The following is a 6,700-nucleotide window of genomic DNA, read 5'->3' on the forward strand; positions in this document are numbered from 1 at the left end:
ATCTCACCCTAGCAATACTCCTTGCAATTCTCCCAGCCCAGAGCTTTCACACATCTGCCTTTGCCAAGGCTTTTCCTTTCCCTAGAATATTTTTTGGGGTCCTCTTTGGAAATTCCTATTTTTTGATCAAGACTAAACTTAATCGTCACCTTTTCTGTAACTGTTTTCAATGATTAATTTTCCCTCTTGACCCCTGAGCTGAAGTCATCATGTCGACTTTGGTCAGTATTGTCTCTAGCACTTCTGTTATTCAGCCTCGTACACCGTGCTCATTTTTATTTTATTTTATTTTTAATTTTTTCTGATGTTTTTCTCTATGAGCAACTTGAGAATAAGAACTTGATGTTAAAATTTATGCCTGCCACATAGATGGCATTTCACAAATGTTTCTTAAATGAGCTTTTAAACATAATATATAATTTTTGTACTTAGGAAGCTCTGGTGCTGTGGAAAGGGTTTTGAATTTGGAATCAGTTGAAAGAAGTTGAGAACTGTTTCCCTGCAGGCTGTAGCCCAAAGTCCTTTGCATGCAAGTTGGCGTCCCCTGTATCAGGAGACCTGGCTCTAAATCCTCAGCCGCTTAGTAGCTGCAACAGTAGGTAGTCACTTAATCTCACTGAGCTTTGGTTTTTCTGTCTGAAAAAAAGAGGATTTGTACACCTTGCAGAGTTCTGAGAAATAATTGTGACTATGAGAAGCTGCCCAGGAGAGTGCCGGCCACCTACTGATTGTTCAATACATGTTAATTGAGTGAATGAATAAAGGAGAAAAACTGACATAAAAACCAACAGGAACAACATTCTGATTTGCAAATATATTTACGTGCTTCTACATTTTATTTTTGTGCATGCGCACCCACACACAAACACAAAGACTCTCTCTTCTCTTGTATATACAGGTCCAGTTCCTAGTTTATTTATTTACTTTTGGTTGGTTACACAACAGACCTCCAAGAAGTAGTCTTGCAGGTGACAGAGAAGTTGAGGTAGCTTTGGTTGCAGTTATGACATTATGCTCCAGCGACATTTCATTTAATTTCATGTCTGTATTTTTTTTTTTAAGTCCAAGGCTGTTACATATCTTTCTTATATGTGTTCAGCTGGTGTGTGCCGCTTACCAGGATTTTGTCAGCCGTTTTGATGGCTGCTGTCCACATTAGTATTCTGTGGGCCTAGGATTTCTAGTCTTCCTGGAAAGCCCTGATATCTTATCGTGTGGACGCAGGAAGTTGTTTGTTTTTTTTTTTTTTTCAGTGCTTACTTTGCTTCCATTTTTAGGTATGATTGAATTCTGTAAAAGCCTCTCAGTGAAAGAATGTCTTTTGATAAGCACTTGAAATCCTCCATTTGTCAGATTTCACTTTTAGTTTGTGTTTGGCCACCTTATACCACAAAGGCGCTCTGGGCTCTCAGTCTCTCTCTCTTACGTGTATATACCCATGTGTCCTCTCAGTGCCTGGTCCCAGTCCGTATCACAGCAGCATTGACCTACTCCCAATCCATTCTCCATCTCCGAGCATATTTCAGGAAGAGTGGACCTCCTCATATCTACTCCTGTAATGGTTCATTTTATGGGTCAACTTGACTGTGCTAAGGGATGCCCAGATGACTGGTAAATATTATTTCTGGGTGTGTCTATGAGGGTGCTTCCAGAAAAGATTAGCATTTGAATTGATGGACTGAGGAAAGAAGATCACTGACATGAGAGGGCATCATCTCATCTGTTGAGGGCCTGAATAGAACAGAAAGACAAAGGAAGGGCAAATTTGCCCACTCTTTGTTTGAGCTGGGACATCTATCTTCTCCTGCCCTTGGACATCAGTGCTCCTGCTTCTCAGGCCTTCAGACACAGCTCAGGACTTACCCTGCTGGCTTTTTTGGTTCTCCAGCTTGAAGGTGGCAGACGGTGGAACTTCCCAAACTCCATAATCACATGAGTCAATTTCTATAATGAATCTCTCTTTCTTTCTCTATACAGCTATATATCTATATCTATATCTATCCTACTGGCTTTGTTTCTCTGGAGAAGCCTGACAAATACGGCTCTTGAATTGATCCATATTTAGCCTGCTTCTCCACTATCAGTTCCAGGTCCATCTTAAGTCTCAGCTCTTGTCCACTGATAACCTGACTTTTGGGAGCTACAGTCCTCCCTCAATAAGATGCTACTGTCCCAACACTCTTCCCAGTGACAGAGTGTATTTGGGAAACAGTGTGTGGGGAAGGTCATGTCCCCACTGCATACATCACACACTGCCCATTCTGTGCTTCTCCTTAATACCATCATTGTAACACCAAGAGTCTCAGACTGAAGTCTTAGGGCTACTGAGAAGAATTAGAGCACAGATCAGAAATATCTTCAAACTCTTCCCCAAATCAACTGGTCATCACTAAAAGGAATCTCTCTTTGATCATATCTCACTTGAGGCCCCAGCCTCTAGTGGGTTGGTGAGTTAAAGCTTTCTTCTCATAGATAATTTCTCTACCTTCTTCATTATGGTACTCAGAGCCTCCACCCCTGCCTGTCATGTTGTTCAAACAAAAACTCAAATAGTACTCCGTTATTACTCAGAGCTGTTTGTCTTCCCTCTGTCTCAGCCACTCAGTCCAGCACAAGACAGCTCCCACTTTCACAAGCAAAATGCCCACCGAGATGTCTTATTAAATGAAAGAGCAAACTTTCCTGCTTCTTTGAATTTTACCAGAATATGAAAATGATTACAGCTAGTTCCTATATTTAAAGTCAGTAACATGTTTTCCCATATGGCACACAGATCCCTACTCTCTCAAATATTCACCCTCGGTTTTATGTTCCAAATGTTTTCTCTATTGGTCCTTTAAAAAAAGACACTTAAAACCCACTAATCCATTACCATTTCACTTATAAAAGATCTACTAATTCATAGCTATTATAATAATTATGGTAATTGTTATTAATGGCAAAGGGGAATTATTGAATTATTAATTCCTGGCATATAATGCATCTGTTATAAATAGTTGTGATAACTCATAATGTATAATCATCATGCAAGAGACGAATCTCTTTGGAGTCCCATACTTAGAGTGGTATTTAGCTGACAGAATATTCTGGAGCAGTGAACCAGCCAGCACACATTTTGATAGGTCCATGGTGACTATTCTGATTGATAGGTGCCCTCCTTAATTGCTCTTGTCCATGCACATGTCTGGCATCTCATAAACAATTGGAAATAAAATCAGTCAAGCTTGTAACTACTTGGAATCCATAAGTCTAAGGATTAATTTATTTTAATTACTGAATTGGCTTAACCAAACAGGTACTTAAGTATCAGAATTATGTTTAAGGCTTACTGAATGTGGATAACTCCATTCTAAGGGTTGGGACTGTGTGTTCAGGCAGCTGAAGACCTAGCTGGACAGACAGGACCACCCCACATAATGAGTACTCTATGCTTCTGTATGCTATGCTTGTTTTCCCTGGCCTTACCTATTTTTGGGATACCCTTGGCTGCCACTGATCATGACTGCAGTTTTTGACTCTGATAACTTGCACAATTTGATTCCCAGGACTCTTTACATCTATCTTGGGTTTCTGGTGGCTCACTCACTTGTTCAATGGTAGTGCTTCTCAGTGGCTCCTGTATTTTCCTGTCCCTGTTCCTTTGATCTTGTCTGAAGGGCCCTGCTGGGTTTATGGGAGGCCTGGGGTTCAGCCTGACTTGTGGCTAGGTGGCAGCTGTGTGCTGTACAGCAAAAGGGAATGGCAGGAAGCATCCCAGGCACAGTGTCAAGTAAGGTGGAAAGTTTAGAGGTAGGGTAGGAAGCAAAGCCTAGAGCTTGCCGATGAAGGAGATCGGGCAGGAAAAGAGCCTGGGGAGATCTTTGAGGCAATGATCTGCAGAAGGTGGGAGCCTTTCAAAGAGGGCTGGTAGCTTTGGATAGAAAGGAACTGTGTAAAGGCTAGCAGTCTTTCCGAATTTTTTTTAATCATTGTGAGTGTATTCTTTCAGCAGAGGACTCTGTTCATACCCCCAGGACCCCCTTTCTCCTTCACCTGGAGAGAAGCCTTACAGGGGATTGCAGAGCTTTTACCAACATGACATGAGCTGACATCTAACGACAGATCTCAGGGATTGTACTTCTCTTAAAATACTTCAAATAAATTTTCAAGGGAGCTTGTCTATGGGAACCTGTGTCACCACCTCATACCAGTGAGAACTACCCTCATACCAGTGGCCGATTTTGGGTACTGCATAGTTCAGTCCTTTCCTATTGCAGTGTGCTCTCTACCTTTCTGGATGCTCTCTTTAGTGGGATGCTCTGTGTGCATTAGGCAGCCATCACTTTCCTCTTATTCCAAAAGTCATAATCCCAATGTCCTAGAGCCAGACCTTCAATCTGAGTCCCCACTGGCCTGGCAGCACTCTTGCAAATAGTTTCCTAGTGTCCTTTCCTGGAGCTCCATGGAGGTATGCAGATGGGTTTTTATGCTGATATCCAGGAAGGTACACCAATGGAAAGGCAAGAGAGCAGGCAATGATCACCAAGTCTGAGGCTCTGCTGTGGCTGTTAAAGCCAAGGGAACAGGGACACCACTCCCAGGTTTCTGCTTCTTTCTTCTGTTTTAGTACAGTGTCTATCTGCTACCCCTGCCTCCCTTCCTCCTGCCCCAGCTCTGGCTTGTCAGTCTGATGAAGAGACCTCAGAACTAATTGTCCTCTCTCTTGTATTCTTGGGTACCATTCGTACATGTTAATACTCCTCTCAACAGGAGTGAAGTGAAAAGTTCTCAACATGTGGTCTTCCCGCTGTACCTCTGGTCACTGCAATGCTAGCCCAACTTGACAGAAGCTGGACACAGGGTCGCCGCACAGGTTGACACAGTGTGCAAACCTGTCAGTTGCTGTCAGGGATAGGTAGTGTACTTCAGTCCATGATGACATTCCAGGCAGGAGGACTAAAAGGAATTTTTCCATTCATTTGAAAATCACAAGATCCAGGTTACCCTTGGTGGCAAGGTGGACCCTGCCTTTCTGATGGGAAGCACATATTTCCACATTTTCACAATCATTGCAGTCTCTGTGTGGAGGGAAAAATGAACCAGCTGAGATTCTCTCCTATGCACCCACTCCCACGAATGCTAATGGTCTGGTCCAGGAGTCTGAACTATATGCTGGAAGTCATAAGGATAATATAGGGATCAATGCATCAGTAGGAGCAGTGAATCATGGCCAATGGACTACTTGGAACAGGGTAAAAAGCCCTGGGCTTACTATCAAGAGAAGGCTCTAAGGTCACCTTTGACATAGCTTAGACCTCATTGTTCCTGTTAATAAAACGAAGGGATTGATATAGATAATTTCTACATTCCCTTTCAGCTGAGGATACTTACAGAAATACCACAGATTTAACATTTCTAGACTTTAACAATGGCACACAAAGAGATGTTTATATACTTGTGAATAAGATGCTAAAGTGTGGGTGTGGTTACCACAGTTCAGTGGTTTAGTCATAGGTGAGATGTCCTGATAATCTGTAAGTTATATGTGATATCTACCAGGAAGTGGATACTTCATGATATGCTAGAGTTCTTTATCCTCCCCTGAAACTTTCTTTATAATGTGGGTGAAGATACTAAAGCATGTATATAGATTGTATGGTTGAAGAGTGAGAGAGATGGCAAGAAAGAATGGAGGTGAAAAACGTCTTCACCTTCATTTTTATCCTAGTGTACACCAACTTGCGATGTGAAACTCTCCTAGCTTCTCAAAATCCTAAGTTAAGAAGTATAAATGAATAGAGATCTGGGCTTGTCAGCAGCATGTGAGAAAGACAAGGCCACTATTTTTTTTTTTTTTTTTTTTTTTTTTACTTTTTTGGGTCATGGACACTCTTGAGCAACTGATGAAACACATATTCCCATATAAGTATACACACACACACACATACACAAGCATACATATAACATTTTTTGCATACCACATTCAAATGGTTCATATGTCCCTGAAGCCCATCCATGAACTCAATGTTAAGAACACTTGACTTAGGGGATTCAGTCACCAGCATGATGTAGTCACCCCAAATCTCATGGGATCATGGAGTGAATTAATGAAATACATTACAGTGTTTAGTGATAGTCCATATTTAACCTGTTCACATCAACTGACCCTGGGAATTTGTGCTCCATTTTCAGTGACTATTCAAAGACATACAGATAAGCGAGACATTTGCAGATGAGAGTGGCCATGGAATCTTGTTGTTTGCAGAAAATCTGAGGAAACTAAGAAATCTATTCATGCAGGATAAAGGAAAAAGTCCTGAACAGTGCTTAGAATGATGACGCTGAAGACTCGAAGGAAGTAGACTGGAATTTTCAGTATAATTTTCACAATATGTGTTGAGATTCAGGATAAGCCTCAGTTAAACAGAAAGCTAAATTTATGAGACACTTTTATTTCCCTGGTGTTCCACTTAGTTGAGGTTTTATTGTGCTGATGAGGTTGCATGAATGAAAGTGTATGGCAGGTGCAATTCTGCAGGTAAACCTGGTAAATAGGCAGATATGGAGGCTGAATCAACCAAGCATGCAGGCACTGTAGGCTACCTTTAAGCTTTAAAGGACACTAAGAAGGTCCTTTACCTTAGTACCTTAGTATCTCTCCCAGTGTTTCCAACCTGCAGTCAGGCTTTCCTGAATGTCTTAATGCCTCAGGTGGTTCTGG

Source organism: Pongo pygmaeus, chromosome 12 (genome assembly GCF_028885625.2).
Source record: "Pongo pygmaeus isolate AG05252 chromosome 12, NHGRI_mPonPyg2-v2.0_pri, whole genome shotgun sequence".
NCBI classification, from domain to species: domain Eukaryota; kingdom Metazoa; phylum Chordata; class Mammalia; order Primates; family Hominidae; genus Pongo; species Pongo pygmaeus.